Raw genomic sequence first — 19,852 nt, 5'->3', positions numbered from 1 at the left:
TCCATATCAAAGATACTGCTAGACTTCACAACAACAGTTCTGAACCCATTGGAAGTACTATCCCTAACATCTTTCCAAAATTTTGTTTATCTATACTATATCCATTCAATGAGTTCCCAACATTGTCCGAAATTCAAGCTAATCTGAATGATGATTACATCATTTGAAAGAAACAGTTATGGGATAAGAGGAAATTAGAAAAGAAAGCTTCAGCTGATAAGAACCACCATGACTCACAACCATCTAAAGCTAAAAGATCAGGCCCTGGACACCATGAAGTTTTCACCATCTCAGAGAAAAAAAAAGCTAAGGATTATCCAACTAGCTTTATCCCAAAGGTAAATGAAAATTTGGAGGAGCAAAGGCAGGATGATACCAACATGACTACTAGCAACCTTGAGGGAAAAAATTCTATAAATACCCTAAAATTATTCACTTTAAGTTTCTCAAGCAAAGTCTTTTATTTTATTATAATCACATATTATTTAGAAGCTCATAGTAAAAAAAAAACCAATATCCATAATATCAGCATGATAGGATACATCATTACCATTTTCTCTTATCCTATTCTTGGCAGTTCTTTACAGTTATAGCCTAAAACTGTCAAGGGATACGTAAAAATACCACCAGTAGATACCTAAATGATATGTTAAATAAAAATAATTCTGACATTTTCTTTTTATCTGAAACAAAATAAAAATCCCCAAATGTAAGTAGAATCCTCGGTGGTATTGGGGTGACCAATTATTGGTTTAACCAAAGCGAGCCATAAGCACTTCTGGAGGCATAGCATTAGCTTGAAAATCTTACATATCCTTAGATTTTCTTGACTTCTCTAATAATCACATATGTCCTCAAATCAACACAAATTATGGCACCCCTTGGATCTTTACGACTATGACATCCCATATTCTATCAATGATTAACTTACTGCTTCGAAAATTCTTGAAAAAAATGCTTCTAGTTTTAATATGCCTTGGCTTGTGATGGGTGACTTCAACTTGGTTTTACATGAATATGAAAAATTTAGTAAACATCATATTGATACCACACCAGGACCTGATGGTTTTACAATGGAGTTATTCAAGTGTACTTGGAATATTATTAAGCATGACTTAATGCTTGTTATTAAAGAATTTGAGTCTACTTCTTCTTTGAATTGGAGACTCAATTGCACTAATTTGAAGCTCATCCCGAAGTGCAGTGGAGTTGTTTCTTTACACAATTTTAGGCCAATCAGCTTAATTGGAGGAGTTTATAAAATTATATCCAAATTATTAGCTGATAGGCTTAAGCTTGTTCTTCCTCCAATCATCTCCGATTATCATGGGACTTTTGTTCAAGAAAGACAAATAAATGATTGTATCTTAATTGCTTCAGAACTAATTGTTCAAGAAAAAGTGAAGATAAGCCTGGCATTGTTTGTAAGGTAGGTTTTGAAAAGGCATTTGATAACATTAACTGGGGATGTCTTGATATAGTTATGGAGAGATTTGGTTTTGGTAATGTTTGGAGAATCTGGATCAGATGGTGTATTTCTTATGCAAGATTTTTTATTTTGATAAATGGTGAAGCCTCATCTAAGTTCAAATCTCAGAAGGGTATTATACAAGGGGATCCAATTTCACCCTTTCTTTTCATTATGGTGGCAGAAATTCTTTCTTCAATGCTCAAGAAAGCTGGTGAAGTTGGTCTTATTTCTGGTTTCAAGGTTTCTCCAGATGGAACTATGATTCAACGTCTACAATTTGCAGATGATCTCATTGTCTTCTTAGATGATTCAGCTGAGCAGGTAACTAATCTGAAGAATATTCTTTTTGCTTTTGAGCTTGTGTCTGGTCTTAGAGTAAATTTCAAGAAGAGTGCAATTGCTGGAATTGGCTCCAACAATAGTGGTCATCTATGTGCTGATATTTTTGGTTGTGATCTGGTTCATTTGCCTATTAACTATCTTGGCATTTCATTAGGGAGAAAATCAAAGTGCAAGTCTATTTGGGATGTGATAATCCAGAAAATTCAGCAAAAATTAGCTACATGGAAGAAAAAGTACCTTTCAAAAGGCCAAAGATTGATAATGATAAATAGTGTTTTGCCAAGCCTTCCCATATACTATTTAGCAATGTTTCAGATGCCTTGCTCAGTTATGAAGACCATTGAGAAGATTATGAGGGATTTTCTTTGGGGTTCAACTTCAAATAATAAGAAGAGAAGCTGGGTGTCATGGAAAAGAGCAACTATCCCAAAACATAGAGGAGGTATTGGCATAAAGAAGATAAGGTTGGTTAATAAAGCTCTCCGTTGTAAATTCATTTGGCATTATGGTGCAGAAAAGAAAGCTCTGTGGAGAAAAATCATTCACCAAAAATTTGGAGGTAATGTTAATTCTTTTCTACCAAACTCAAGCTCGAGTTCTGTTGGTCATAGCTTGTGGGATGACTTTCTTTAGTCCAAAGATCATATTATGCAAAAAACTATCCTCAAAGTTAACATTGGTAATAAAATCTTGTTTTGGGAAGATAAGTGGATTAGTAATCTTCCTTTAAAATGCTCCTTCAAAACTCTATATAAGATCTCAAGAAAGAAAAATGCCACTGTTAAAGACTGCATTTCCTCTAGCATGGCCTGGGACTTTGATTTCTCAAGAAATTTTAAAGAAAATGATCTAAGTGATGTTATTTCTCTTCTACAAGTTTTGGGAGATTCTTCTGTGATTTTGGGTTCAGCTGAGGAAGATGATCAGAGGAAATGGGAGCTAGGTGATGAGTTCAGTGTTGCAAACTGTTATGATTCACTTGATGTGGATGGTTTCTTATCTTTCCCTCATAAGCAGCTTTGGAACCCAAAAATCCCTCTAAAGGTTTCATTTTTGGTGTGGACTCTTTGCTTCAATGGTGCCCCAACTAATGATTATTTGGCAAGAACTGGCAGGTCAAATACAGGTAATTGCAGTTCTCTGTAACGAAGAGCTGGAGACTAATGAGCATTTGTTCCTCCATTGTAAAGAAACATCAAAGCTTTGGAGTTACATTTTTGACAGGTTCGGACTACAGTGGGCTTTCGCTGAAAATGTAAATATTACTCTTTGGGAATGGCCATACAAAAAGGAAACTGGTATGAAAAAGAAGCTTTGGGTTTTATTCCATTTGCAATTTGGTGGATGGTTTGGAAGGAAAGAAATGATCGTTTGTATGGTGGAAAGAGAAGCAGAAATTGGAAGCAGCTTATCATTTCCATCAAGTGTACTTTGTTTAACTGGGGAATTCCTTATAAGATCTTTGAAGGCTTTTCATTAAGTACTCTTATTAGCAATTGGACTGTTGTTGTTGGCAGTTAATTTTTTGAACCATCTTGTACCTTTCCCTTTGATTGTCTAAAAAAAAAATATTGATACTACTAAAGAAAATATTTTTCACTAGAAAAATTGATGATCTCTCTTTCTCTTTCTATGACCTTGGATATATTATATTGCTTGTTCGTTCACCTGGAAAAACAGAAGATCTGGTGAGTTATTTGTTGAGCAAGGACTTGACAGGGGTTTGGCTACTGATAGTTGGTTCACCATCTTCCATAATAGTACTGTATCCAATTTTCTAGCTATTGTCTCTAACCAAGATTCCATTTACTTAATACCAATCCTAACTGGAATCATGGTTATATTCTCGTTCAAGCTCTTTGGTCCTTGGCTTGACCATAAGGATTGTAAGGATATTATATCCAAATGTTGGAACCAAAGTCACTTTGGAACCTCTATCTATATGATTGCTAGAAAAATGAAATATGTCAAAATCAAAGTTAAACTCTGGAATAAATAAGTTTATGGCAACACAAAAACTAATATTGAAGATTGTAAAGCTAAGATGGATTGGATCACCAAAAATATCTTTGAAAACTCTAGAGGTGTTTCCATTAGAGAAGCCAATGTAAACATAAAGCATTGGTATGGCATTCAAGAAAGTTTCTGGAAAACAAAAAGAAGAGATCAATCTATTAGATAAAGGGATAGAAACACTAAATTCTTTCGTGATTAAGCCCAAAAAATAATGAAAAAAAACAAGAATGTTGCTATACAAAATGATAAAGGTGACTGTAACACTGAAAGTTATGAGATAACAAATTTCTTTACAGATCATTTGAAAGAATGACTACTGCTGACATCATCACCATTAACCCAGATATCATCAACCGCATACCCTCATCCACATCCTTTGCTGAAAATGAACACCTCATGTCAATACCTGACACTTTAGAAATCAGGAATGTCTTATTCAGTATGGAAGGAGATAAAGCTCCAAGTCCTAATGGGTTCCCACCTAACTTCTTTCAAGCCAATGAACTCCACTTTGGATGGAGTGTAGAGCTTTGTAAGAGGAACATATCGTTAAAAAATTAGCTTCAAATTTATCGCCATTTGGATTTTGTAGAAAAAAATTGTGTAGTCATGTCATAATAATGTTGTTCTAACCATTGGATCTCACCTCATCAAATTTATGTACCAAATGAAGATGATTGATAACGGGGGATATCAATATTAGCTGGGTGATACCAAACCATATAAAACAAAACAAACATGACCATTGAATTTCTGAATTGGTATCCCCTTTATCAATTATGAAAACTATGCAAATGAATGAGGCGCTGCCTCTTTTTTGTACAAAAAAATATAAATATAATACTCCCTCCATCCCTAAATAGATGACCTATTTATTTGTAAAAAAAATTCCACTAATAAATAACCTATATCACTAAATAAGGGGATATTTTTAAAATTACCTTTTAATTGATTATCCTTGGAATAAGAAATATGTATGATTTGATAGCCATGTTTATAGGGTCGAGATCGTCTGTGCCACTGCTTGTGTGTGCCCTATGTGCCATACCAATAGAAACATGCCACATCATTCCTCTCATTAACCATGACTAACTAAATAGATTTTCTATTTATACAACACTAATCGATTAGGAAAGATAATTAATTAGTTAAAGAAGATATTACAAATCCAAGAGAAAATACCGTGTTTCTATTGGTGTGGCACATAGGGCACACCCAAGCAGTGGCACAGACGATCTGGACCCATGTTTATATTGGTTATGTAATTATTTTAAAGTACTTTTCAACGATATAAAATTTACGAATATCCGTGGTATAGTTTAAGAAATAAATCATTTCTAAATTTTTATAGTTATTATCCATAAGGATATAATTATTAAAAAAATACTTAAAAATAGTCTCATCTCCTTCTTGCCTTAATAATTGTACAAATTTGAACTAGGTCATCTAATTATGGACTAAGGAAGTATTAGTCAGATGTGGCTCAAGTAGATTAATTGTTTGTTTTACGGAACAACAAAAAATTAAAGTTGAGCAAAATGTGATCCCTAAATTCTCAAGTTCGATAGATATCAAAGCCTCTCAAGTTATATCACATCCTCTCGATGATGTCCTTTTAAATTTTATTAAATGAGCTCTGCCCTCTCTCTTATGCATGAATCTTGTCGGTTTTTCTAACTTTTATTACCGTTAGCCTATCAACGATCGTTTTTCACAGGCTTCTAGCTATTATTTTGCGGGTATCCTTGCCGGATCTTCATGAATATCTCAATCTTCAAAGTTTTTAATCTATGTTCCTCTCTTTTTTTCTTATCATCGTCTGTTTAAGAATCAAAAAGCACCCGGGAACAGCTACTCTCACTAAAATCATGGATACCAATGAAACTACAACAATCACTACAACCCCTAAACTCAATTACACCTCAACTTACAAATTACAATCAACAACTAGTCTACTTTTTCAATTACAAGAAGTCATCACTGTCACTACGGGAATCAAGACATCCTATGAGTCTGAATCGGATAATTTTAAGACCAATCAAGTTACTCATCCCCAACACAACCTAGAAATCAATCACTTTTCGGGTCTCTTTTTTCCTTACAAGGGAATGAAAATTACTATGATAAACCCCAACAATCAATATTTAAACTCTAAGCAATATAGTACTTGTAATTACCTTTGGCTACCTATTCAGTACCACAAGTTCAATTGTTGTTACAATTGGAATATAAGCTTCTAAAACAACACCCCTAAATTCTTCATTACTTGTGACCTCCCTCGCTATAGCTCTACCTTTAAGAAAGGATGTTCAAACTATGATAGGAAACTAGGATACCGTAAAATTAATTACAGTTCAAAACCTCATTTATCCTTCAAACGACTCTTCCTGTTATTCCTTATAGAAAGAATCCTCATCTCAAACCCATCATACATACTAACTCAACGTACTACTATAAAACCCTGCCTATAAAAGCTCAATCATCCACGACATTTTTTCATGAATACCAAATCTTTTTCAACAAAAAAGAAAGCACCCATTCACATGATGAAACTTACAACATGTTTAACCAAGAAAAACCCAATTCAAGCACAAAACGATACCAAAAAATGTACCAAGAGAATATCCATATTAAGAAAACTACAATCCAAACTGTTGAAGAAATACACATACATACTTCGACCGATATTCTGAGTAATAATTGGAACCATGAGTTAACTTAAAAAATCACAAAACACAACAATTGTTCTTCATTTAGAATTTGTCCTTAACAACATATATATGCAAAAAAGACCCTTCCATCACTCTATAGACCTTGGTTCTCCGGTGTTGTTGGATGGTGTGCATTAGGATGCTTATCTCCATCTACCTCTCGCTATATTCCCGGTGTTGCTTCTTGTTGATGGTAGATTTTCAACAAAGGTCAAAACCGTAAAATCATGATACTGCATGTTTCTGACACGGCTGCAGGAATCCATGTGACAATTCGTGTTTTACGAAGTATGATGCATATGTCCTCGAAAGGCCTCTCCGCAGCGTTCGACACTGGGCATTTTATCATAGCCTCTATGTAGAATAACGTAATTGGGCGGTTCTCCGTAAGATTGAGATCTTAACGCCTTCAGGATGCCGGTGACACTCACTGTTCCCTGACTACATAGAGGAGTTCGCCTCTACATAGAAGAACGATTGGGAGGTTCTCCGTAAGATTGAGACCAATAACGCCTTCAGGAGGCCGGTGACATTCACTGTTCCCTGACTATGTAGAGTGTCCGTGTATAGACTCAGGCGGTCCTCCATACATGAAATGTTGAGAGGGCAAAACGTTTTCGGGACATTGGCAACACTCGCTGATTCACTGACTATACGCAAGAGATTAAATTCTACGTCATATTCACCACTGAATTCCTAGAAAATTATCTATCTTATCTTATTGCTCCTATTCCATGGTCAAACTCACGACTGGTTCTATGGAATGGTAATAGATAAATGTATTACTCCGATTTCATGATCGAATCCACGGCTGATCTCGTGAAATGCTAATAAACAACCATTACTCTGATTTTATGGTCGAATCCGAGATCCCATGGAATGGTAATACTCATTTTATTATTCCGAATTCATGGTCGAATCCACGGCTGATCCTATGGATTGATCATAAAAAATTACTCACTTTTATTACTTAGTTTCATGAATCATTCTCCACTGAATTTCATAAATTAGTAATAAATACTCAACAATCGGGCATCTGGACCATCACTGAGTAAGCCCCACAAAATGGTGCAAGTGTACTCGACAATGATGCACGACTGAGCACCCGGATGCACAAACGAGCATCCAAAAACATGGACGGATGAGGAATTCTGCGCAAAACTGGAGAAAACAACAAATAAAAATAAAATAATAAGAGACGCCCAGAGGCCGGGCCCACCTGTCGGCCTGCCATGCCCTAGCCGTGGCCGGTCCCATGCCTCCTTTATTATTTTGCCCTATTTTGTTACTTTTCATGAACTCATGAAAACTCCTTGATTTTAGCAACTTTCCTTGTTTTTGTGCAAAACTCATGAATTTCCCACAACTTCATGGATTCATGAAATAATATTATAAAATAGAGAAAGGTGTGCGGGATCGGGCAACCTAGCCGGCCGAGCATGCCCAAGCCGTGGCCGGTCCCACACCTCACAGTCCCTAGATTTTTATAATTATTACTTACCTCAATGCATGAAACTCCTGGGTTTGAGCAAAAATCATGATTTCGTCATAACTTCTCAAATTTTGCTCGAATCATGAAAAACCAAAAGCCAACATGGTCACACGACCAGCTAGCCTCCCACGGCAATTTTAAATGTTAAAATACACTTATTTTAATATTTACAAAATATGGATCAATTGGGCATACATGCTCATTCCAACAAAAATCAAGAATTTCAGTCAAGATGAAACTCTTCTAAAAATTCACAACGTTGCTCGAACGCACATCAGAAAATACTGAAACTCTCAGTATGGGCACCACGGCAACACATGCATGCCTTCATGACCGACCAGGGTCATCCTTAGGGCTTGCACAAAGCCGGTCCCACACATTTTCATAATTCTGACCTAATTTTCTCAATTGCTCGTATTGGGCCCAAACTATCTCCAACCAACCTGGGGATTGATCAAACGGCCAACAACTGGCCATGTGACCACCAAGATCCGGTCCCATGCTCTCTTGGTCGGTCCCCATCCTTCATATCTGGGTTTTATCACCTAATGCTGAACCCAGCAATATTTCAGTAAATGATGAAACCAGCATTTAATCATCATTCTTTCACCAATCCTCAAACTGAGAACCCTGGTGCATGCTCACTCGAGCACTGGGCACCACATGGACGCCCATCATCCCATGTGTTCGGTCCCTCTATCACTCACGACCTATTTTTAGTGATTCATCAACTATGATCTGAAATTAGGGTTTTGAATAAATGCTCCACGAATCATCACTCTGAGCACGATTCAAACACTAATGAATTTATGATGGATTCAGCAACCAACATCTGACTTAATTATATAATATTTGGTAGCTTACCAATATTTTAATATTTTATTGGGTCACGTCACCAATAAATATTTCGTCGAATCGAGCAATACTTGCTCAGTTGCTCAAATATTGATCCAGCTATCAATATTTAGTAATTTATCCGTAATTTGTCGAATTGAGCAATACTTGCTCAATTGCACGAAAAATTATCAAGATTCAGTAATTTGCCTAATTGATCGCTCAATTATACGTCAAATCATCAACATTCATTATTTTGTTGAACTGAGCAATACTTGCTCAATTGCTCGTCAAAATTGTCAACATTCAGTATTTTGTCGAACTGAGAAATACTTGCTCAGTTGCTCGTCAGATTCTCAAATACTGGTCAGTAATTCATCAATGAATCTACAATACTGACACCATTTAATAGAATTACATGTTCGATCCATGAATCGTTGATCATTCACCACTCATGCTCGATTCAACAAAACCTAGACTCACTGTCTAATCAGTCAACAACTGACTCACTAATACACGTCTGTCATGCAGACTCCATGATTCGTGACACATCAATCACGTCAAATTGGGGGATAATAACTAGGGTTTTGGTCTGGCGGCCTACAACATGTAGGTTCATCCACAACGAGAAGTGTGAGTAAGTCGTGTCAACGGTTGAGGGAGTTAGCAAAGTAGTGGATGAATGATAAACCAAGTCTCCGCACAATCCATAATTGGTTTTACCACGATCTCCCACTCTCCCACTCTTTCACTTAAGAAACCGTCACACTTACAATCAAGGTGTTCACAACTCTGACAATATATATAAGTCTCTGAATCCATGATTGAATGAACAACAAACAAAGAATGATCACCAGCTATCAGCAATTGTCTACACATAATTTCTCAAGTAACTACTCTCAAGAATTCATCAATCTATTAGAACTTATTCAAACTCATCAGTTCATCAGAAATTGCATAAACCTTAAACACATCCACAATCCTTGATCATCACTGATTCCACACAATTCCCAGCTTCCCTCCTAAAGATCAGTCCGTCTCCCTCTTTGCGACCGAATTGACTCTGGAACGGACATTGACTTGGTTTAGGCTGGAGTCCTACAGATTGATCTCTCGAATCTAAGCACTCCCTTTGCAGTGCATCTGTGTGAGGTTGAACAGTTTTCTCGGTTGAGGAGTCTCGACAACACACTCGTCTCTTCATTTCCCCAAAAAACCAGCGACTCTTTTTCCCCCATCTACACTTCTAGAGTTGGTTCACCACTGTCTGGTGTTGTAGAAGTTGTTGTTGCTGCTGCTGGAGCTGGTGCGGCTGGCTGTACTGGTGAAAGTTCTCCCAGATGATTTTGCACTCCATGCTTGGGCTCAACAAGTGCAATAATTCTAGTAGCATCCATTTTATAGGACAAACCAAGTTGGGAAACGAGTACTACATCCCATATACAGGTATTGGTATTGCAGCAAGACGTGCAAGTTTCCTATTGACTGCAACAGACAATGTTATAGAGTCAAATCCCAACCTCCCACCTCCAGCCACCAATTGCTTAATCCAAATAAGCACCACCACCTCATTAACTACATACTCTCCGAGCGTGGGATGCTTTGCAGTCACAACCTATCCACTCGCATGCGCTGATTCCTAATTAAACCAGGACCTGCAGCCGCTGTACTACAAACAACACCATCAATATCTTCGTCAATAATAACAAAATCACCCTCAGAACTATCATCCGGCAAGCACATCCTCATCACCACCTTCAGCAATCATATCTCATGAAACAAAAGTAATATCTAGCTAGATTTATAATATCTCATGAAGAAAGTCCTAAAGATTGATTCCAAAGGCAAGTACTTGGGGTATCCTCTATTCACTAATAAAATCAAGATCCAGGCTTTCAAAACTTACATTGATAAACTGACCGGTTAGCTGGATGAAAAGGTGAGAATCTATCCCAAAATGGTAGAGCCACCATGATTTCTAGTGTTACTTTCACTTCAAGCAACCCAGATTAACTGTTTCAAGCTATCAAATAAAAATTTCCAATAAATTGAAAAACATCAAAGGGATTTCTTATGGAAAAAAGACCCTGAGAAGCCTAAAGGATTATACTTTATTTCCTGGGATTCTGTGTGCAAATCCAAAGGCCTAGGTGGTATTGGCTTCAGGAATATGAATTTTTTTAACAGTGTTATGATCACTAGAATAGCTTGGATGCTTATATATGAACCAAACTCTTTATGTTCCTCCACCATGAAAGCAATCAATTCAATGGAGAAGAATCATCAGAATGAATACTAAACCAAAAAGAACCGACTCTTGGTAAAGAAAAGGAATTCCGCGAAACTATTTAGAATTATAGATGTGAAGTAGGCAATGATCAAAATCAAATTTTGGGAAGATTACTGCAAATCGCACCTCTGCCCTAATGATCTTATAATAGTCAACCAACTCATCAACACTAAAAGGGAATGTCATATGGATCTTCTTAATATTTAGTTCAATGAATATGATCAAGTTGTCATCCAAAATACTGTCAAATTTACGTCGTTAACTATCAGGAGGAAGATACAATAGTCTGGAGCCTCACTGACAATGGTGATTCATTGTCAAATCTATATGGATACTAGATACTTCCACGTTTATTCAAATGTTCATATTGAAGAGTCCTCATGGAATCTTTAACTACATTGACTCTACTTGCATTCTTTGCAAAAGTGCTAAAGAGGACATAACTCATATCCTCATCACCTGTCCATATGCTTCTGTTGTCTGGATAAACCTATTTGGACCACATCATCAGATCTTTAGTGAAGCTACCAACTTCTTCGAATGACTCAACTCTTGGTTTCATCCTCATAGTCAAACTAAGGATTGGATTCCCACCTTTGCTATCATCTGTTGGTTCATCTGGAAAGCTAGATGCGATCTTGTTTTCCAGAAAATTCAACCCTCTGCAAGATCTACTGCCAACATGATTAAACAACACCTTTGCTCTTTCAATAGAGTCATGCATAACCAAAGTCATATCCTGAATAATATATACTACCAGAGTAGTGATTAGGATAACTTGGACAGAATTTTCAAAGAACATAGGTAGAAATTCAGCATCATGATTAGCATCAGTTCCATCAGCTATCCTATGATGGAAGGACATGCTAGTCCTCCATACTATACTAACTTATTTTTAATTGTTACGTCTTATTCAGGAAATTGTGTGGGAGCTAGAAACATCAATAATGTATCTCTAGAGTCAGCAGAGCTAGGAGAGGAGCAGAACTAGCAATCTGTTGGACCAAAGAGTTGCAAAGAAAAAACATCGACTTTCAAGTTGAAGATGATGCAACTCTAAAGGAATTGAAGGATGAGTACAGAAAATAGTTTAAGGAAGATTTAACCTGGGATTCCACTAAATGGGGGAATTTTTTCTTGAAGCAATTTCTTTTGTCCTGGAAAAGTTGATCAAGGTCACTAAAGATCAAAGCAGTACAACAGTTAATCTACCTAGCTTAGCTACGAATTCTAGAGATTTAGACAATTTTAATTAGAAAATTCCAAACCTAATGTACTTATTAAGTCACTTTCAATATGTAGGAACTAACGGTTAGGACACTGCTCGATATAACTCTCAAGAATCTTTGCATGATGTTGTAGGCAGCTCTGCTGATTATTTTGGTAGGTAGCTCTTTTTTTTTCTTATAGAAAAAAAAAGAAGAAAGAAGATAAATATCTAAGCCATATGTGATCTGTCACACAACCGCGGAACGGCTCAATACACACTCCTAAAATTTATCTAACTGTTGCAGGGCCTACGGTCCATAGATGTGCGGTCCAAAAGGATAGTCTTTTGGTCTTACCTTTTCCATGTATATAAAGTATTTATCCATGTAACTATACTAATTCTAAGCAATGGAAAGTCCTTCTTTGTGTGCCTCTTTTATCTTTCTCTATATTTCTCCTTCAAAACGTTATCATGCACAATCTCTAACCCCCGTGGCAATGGATTTTAATTTATTTATTTTTGGATTGCTATCAAATTCAAGGATTGATTTGGATCCATATTTATTTTTATTTTATTTTCAATCAAATACACTGCGTTAGGATCGATGGAATTGTTATCCTCAAACCAGATAAGTTGGATCAATTTTCTCTTATTTTTTTCCCTTCGCCTGTTTTTGATTTTGACATATCTAAATTGATTGGGTTTATTAAATCTACGTTGGAAATGGATTGATTAATTGGGTTTATTAAATCTGTATTGGAATTGGATCAATTGATTGGGTTTATGTTAAAAATTGACCGGTTTTATTAAATACATGTTGAAAATGATCATGCCTTAATCTGTTGGTGTTTCCGTTGATTGATCATGTCTTAATCTGTTCGCATTTCTGTGAAAGTGGAAACATTATGTTCGTCATGAAAGGGAAAAATCTGTTCGTCTTCCAAGGAGGATATGTTGGAAAATACTCAACCAGGCCCAACTCAACCTGGTGCAACTCAACCAGGCCCAACACAGCCCGATCCAACCAGGCCCAACTCGGTCAAATCTAACCAGGCCCAAATCGGTCCAATCCAACTAGGACTAACTCTGTCCGATCTAACCAGGCCTGTGCTGTTCCAGCTTGTTCCTGGTGTGCTGTTCCAGCTGGTTCTAGGCTGTGCGCGGTCAAGGCTTTCCAGTTTTGTCTATATACATGTTAGAGCATAGCTCGGTTGAACCCACCAAGCACTGATATGTAAAGTTTGGTTGTCATATTTTAGTGAATCAAAACTCATTTTAAGAGTCGCTTTATTATGTACTAGAGTCAACTTCGTATAGGTTAGCTTGAAAGTATTAGGATATGAGACATTACAAGTATTGCGAAGACTTGAAGATGTGAAGAAGTAAGAAGCTACAACGACAACATCATCCTTCCACTTGAGGTTAGTGATATTTTACTTGAACTGTTTCATTCCCTGGAGTATCTTTCAAGTCGTGTATATTGGAAACATAACTGTGAAACATGATTGAACTCTAGATAGACATAATATTAAGGAATACAATACAAGGTTTATTGCTTAACCATTAAACTTTGTAGATAAGACATCGACATAATCGTCTAAATGCTATTGTGATTATGTATGGGTATGAGGTGAGGATTTCATCCTAGGAACAATGTTTTACATGTGTTTTAAGGAAGTAAGTTCATAAACTTGTTTATGAATCAAAAAGGAAATCGCCATGCGTTATTGGTATTGTTATTCATTGCATATCTTGTGAACAACCAATATGTGCGGTTTAGTATAACCGCTCATGACTTTTTTATGTTCTTGGTAAAACTATTCACAAAGGCCTGACTTATGTATTAGTATGACTTTTATTAGTGAAACCGATCTTAAGTAATCACCTGAGATGGTATGATCGAGTTTGTGATTTTTTGGTTGACCGAATCTTGGAGTAGGGGAACCGATCCTAGTAAGAGGTGCAACACATCATAAAGGGGAATCGATCCTTGTATGAGGTGCAACAAGTTTATAGAAGAAACGGGAACCGATCCTATGGACATGTGCATCACATATAATTTAGATACCATATATATGTGGGGAACCGATCCTAGTACCTAGTCAACTGAATTTTGGAAAGCTAGTGTGACTATGCATAGTAGGTGGAACCGAAACTTGTTTTGGTAGAACCATTAAACCCATGATTTATGATTTAGTGTTCTTGATCAATCACATAGTTCTTGAAAGTCAGATGAACCAATTCTAAACTTGTTTGGAAGTGTGGTAAATCGGTTTCAAGGTTGTAAGTATGAAAGAGGACTTACAAAGTAAGAATGTCGACCTACTTTGAACACATGCAGTAATGTTTATCTTTTATTATTCAAAGTTATTCCTTAATAGCTAAAGGAAGAAAATCCCAGGATCGAAATATAAATAAGTTAAGAATATTTTATTTAAGGTTGTTAATTTTATTTTAGGAAAAACGATAATTAGTAATGTGCATTTACTAGTTAAAGATTTTTCAAAGAGATTTTCGGTCATTATTTTGGACAGAGCATTTCCAGGAATTATGGAAACCGAATTTGTGCTTTAATGAATATCTTGAGAATATTTTCGGTTTTGAAAATTCCTTGGTGTCCAAACTTCCTTGTCTATAAATACTTGAAGTTTGCATTTCGAGCAAACTAATCCTTCGTGACAGCAAACTTCCTCGGTTATGTTGTTACTGGTGTAGCCACCTATTCGGAGAGGAGAGTAACCAAATTAGGAAAAATCTCTTACGACCGCTCAGTTTAAAGTCTTCTTTGGGATTGAGAAGCTCTATTAGTACCGTTGGTGGGAAACTAGATAATTGCGGTTTATCTTTTGTTTTCGATTAATTTGATTGACTAACGTTGGTTGAACTTTGATTGCACCTAGTTTGTTTATGCCTTAGACTCTTCTCTTCTGATATAAGATTCACTCAAACTAGATCGAAGTTTCGACAGGGATCTTTAGACTGTTTTTGGTTCTAAAGACGATCTTGTGATAATCCATTGTTATAGACTCTGTTATGTGCGTGATTGACCACAAGAGATTCAAGTTGTTGTGTGCAGGTGTTTATTGAAGATCTAAGAAGATCTGAAGACAAAGAAGATATTGAAGATTTCTGATTTGGGGTTCATAATCTTTGGTGTGCACAATACTTGTTTCGGTATAAGAGGATCCAACTATAATCGATTTATGCTTTTGGTAGATTGGATTGTTTAGTTGTGTAGATTGGCATCAATACAATTCTTTGTGATTAAAAGTATTGATTTCAAAATATTAACAATTACCTTTGGTAGTTGATCATAAGATAGATCTCAGAACCTGACGAAGGAGTTTATTTGAGATAAACAGAAGAGCCTTTGTCGAACTCACGTCACTTGGTTGAAGAGAGTTGATACCAAACAGATTTGTTGTTCCTTTACTGTTTTGAATACGAACCAAAGGAATTGTTCCAAGTACGTGACTTATTCATAAGTTGGAGGCGTGGGAATACAGAGGGAACTAGGTGAACTATAGGTTTAGTTACTTGGTCTCAACTATACGAAGTTAGGTTTAATTTTGTGTAGCGGCTTAATCCTGAGAGTATTCAATTATGGACAAGGTCCCGGGGTTTTTCTGCATTTGCGGTTCCTCGTTAACAAAATCTTGTTGTGTCATTTACTTTTATGTTCCGCATTATAATTGTTTTATTATAATTAAAGTAAATTACACAAACGTTAATTCTTATTTACTTGATAAGAAATCCTATTGTGTTTGGTTAAGTCTGAACCTTTTTATCAAGTAAACATACTTCGTTGTTGTATTGCCTCGATCTCGTATCCATAGACGATCACACGAAGTGTGAACCGATTAGTTGCATTGTCTCGACTCAGTCCATAGACAATCACTTTCGGAGAAAGGACTTATAGGTAGGAAAAGTTTTAGCTTGAGGTATATTTAGGTATCCTCGCCTTTTCAATTGGTATCAGAGCAGGCAAACACGAAAATATCTAACAATATGTGTTTGGTGCGATCCAACCTATAAGAATGAACACGAGTTCTCATGAATCGACTTCAATTAACGTACCGCAAAGATTTTACGGAACAAAGTATCTATGGTGGAAATCTGCTATGAGATCTTTTCTTCAATCAGGAGACTTTAATACATGGCTATTAGTCGTCGATGGTTATAGTCGTCCAAAGATAGAAAATTCACAAAATGAGTTTAAATGCTTAATAGATTTTTCGAACGAAGAAAAGGCACTTGCAAAGCAGAATTCAGATGGTTTGAATGCTATTATACATGATGTAAGCCGTGATATACAACATCATGTATCAACATGTAAAACTTCGAAAGAAGCTCGGATAATCTTCAGATCGTATTCGAAGGAAACACTTTAGAGAAAGAAGCTAGACTTCAAACTCTTACGTCCGTTTGGGAAAACCTTCGAATGGATGACAACGACACTTTTGAATAGTTTCATCTAAAATTCTCTGAGATAATTAATGCCTCTTTCTCTCTTGGAAAGACTATCTCTGAAAAGGATATAGTGTGTGAAATTCTCAGATCGTTTCCATCAAGATACGATTCTAAGAAGCATGCAATCATAGAAGCAAATCATCTCTCAACTCTCTCACGAAGCACACTCGTTGGAAAGTTAAAGATCTTTGACCATGAATCACAGTCTATTCAAAATAAAGGAATTGCTTTTAAAGCTGCAAAAATTCTGAAAGCTCCAATGGAGAGGAATAGACAGATGGATGATTCAGATGAACAGATTGCAGAAAATTCTGATGATGAAATTCAACAATCATTATCATTGATTACCAGACAGTTTCGAGATCTCTTGAAGAAAAGAAGTAAGAGATTCATAAAGGATACTCGTCTATCTTCTCGTCCACATGATCGAGTTCCTATCAAAAAGGATCATTAAGAAGATGATGAATTTCAGCCGAAATGCTTTAAGTGTAAAAGGTTTGGTCATATTGCTAAAGACTGTCCCAATCTTAAGAAACACACTTGAATCAAGGCATTGGCTGTAACTCTAGATGAGACCTCTGATTCATACGATTCTGAAGAAGAGGAAACAACTAATATTGCATTAGTTGTCAATCTTATTTCTTCCTCCTCCATTAGTGATTTACCCATTTTAACAATAGACATGTCTTCCGATGTTATTAAATCATCTACTGGTAAAAGGGAAAATAAGCCAAGATGCAAAAACTATCTCAAAAACAGAGTTGCTAAAAGTTGCATAGGCAACCCAAGTCAATCTCAGGATACTTCGCTAGTTCGAGGTAACAAGAAGAGAATTTCTCATACGATACTATATCAAGGACAATCTTTTTGTTCAAATTTCCATAATGAGAGAAAATCTCATACTACTACCACTTGATCGGTATTAGAATTCTTTCCTCACCATGTGTGCCAAATTTTGAGTGAGGAAGAAGAAAAATCAAGGCACTTATGCATAGATTACGGGAATAAAATCTAGTATTTGGAAATATTTGATATATTCGTATTTTTAGGAATATTATATTTTCGGAAGTATGAAAAGTTATAAAATGATCCTTCTCCTTCTTTGGTCATTCCTTTTCCGAACCATGAGTCTGGATCCAACATCTTATTTTGGCAAGATGCTAGATCAGAAAGATCAACTTAAGATTAAGTTCGGATCTTCTCTTGATATTAAGAGTAACATTAAAAAAGGAGATTGGCTTAGAAAGAAGGAAACAGAGAATACTCTGACGAAATATCAGTGTATTGAAGCATTGACACACTTTTGTGTTCAATCAAAGACAGAATTACATGCTCTTGCAGAATCCTTCACGAAAATTTCTCACTTGCAAGAAATTCTGGTTAAGCAACAAGGTTTTCTACTTGAAGAAATTCACAAGCTGAAGTCTAAAAGTAATAATCCACCTTCATTTAGCACTGATATGAAGGACTGAGTTGCAAAAGGAAATACCCATCAATTTTTGATTTCTTTCAATGATTGTATTGGTCTATTATGAATAAAACTATTATGAATAACATTATTTGATTTATAATTTTTCTTGTGATGGTTTTTGATTTACATAGCATGTGCTTGAATGCTTTATTATTTCTATGTATGTTTATGGGATGTTTGATTTCGGTTTTATTACCTTGATATTCGATCTCATAATGATGTGAACCCTTATGGTTTGGGTGACTTTTTGATTTAGCAGGATTAAGTTCTAGCCCATGATGTTAGGCTTTATCAAAGGATCATGAGGGGTTCTGATAGAAACAATATGTGAGAAAGTCACAATATGTTGAATCGATTTTGGTTTAGCATAAAAGCATATGTGTTTCGACGGTTTTCAACTTTTGCTTGCAATTGTTAAAACTGATTTTCAACCTTTCTCTGGTAAAGGTTGGTTGTTGTTATTCTTTTGTTTTACATAAGAATGACAACATGATGATATTTCGATATCAATTCTCCCTGGACGAAGATGCAAACATATTGGAGAAATGGATGCGAAATTTGAGGTAACAATATTGTTAGTTAATTGTTTTCCTGTTCAAGAAAAGCCTGATTTTTATTTCATATATTTATTGCTTTTTCTTAAAAAAATTTCGGTACAATTGATGTTTTATTCCATGATGTGTATATGTATGTGTGTGTGATTCAATTGTTTTCGGTTAAGAAAAACTATTATTATCTTGCTTTATTGTGTGGTATCAATTGTTTAGGCTTACAAAATTTCGGTGCAATTGCAGTGCTATAATGTCTATGTTGTTTCAATTGCTTCCGGTTGAGGTGAATAATTATGCAAGTTGATTTATTTGGTTTGTATGAATTGTTTATGGCTTAACAAAAGAAAAAGTTTACGGGATGGATTGTTTAGTCCAATTCGATTCCGAATAAGAGAAACTAAGTTTATCTTAGTAAGACTTATCAAATTGGAGGTTTCGGTTATTCAAGTCTAATCGAATGCCTTAACAAGAAATACTAGTTAACTGACCTAGTACTTGTCTTGTTTAAAATTGAAAGGTCAAAGTTATATGGATAATTAGAACCTGATGAGAAAAATAGAGTTATCTTTATTTTGGTCTTATCGAACGAAGCGATTGTATTTGTACAATCGATTTAGCAAAGGAACTAAGGTGTTTAGTTGATTTTTGGTTTGCTAAACTATTTGGGAAAATTGTTTTGGTCAATTGTTTCCTTGTTAACATATCAAAATAGAACTACTTGTAGTTTCGTTTTTTTGGTATTGGTTACAAAAAATGGTGTGTGGAACCCTCGTGCTTAACTCTATAGGTTGCAAGTCTATTTTAAGATTTGTAAGATTCTTTTCGGTTTGTCCTTTATTTTTTCGTTTCTTTGTCATTTTGTGACAAAAAAGGGGGAGAAATATATGGAGTAAACAAGTGATACTGGCATTGATTTTATATTGATTGGTATCACTAAGGAAAATGACAATTGTGCTTAAACGTTTATCTAACGAAAGAGTGAAAGCATACACTA

This window comes from Papaver somniferum, unplaced genomic scaffold, assembly GCF_003573695.1.
Source record: "Papaver somniferum cultivar HN1 unplaced genomic scaffold, ASM357369v1 unplaced-scaffold_118, whole genome shotgun sequence".
NCBI lineage: Eukaryota > Viridiplantae > Streptophyta > Magnoliopsida > Ranunculales > Papaveraceae > Papaver > Papaver somniferum.
Note: the sequence above shows the minus strand (reverse complement) of the source record.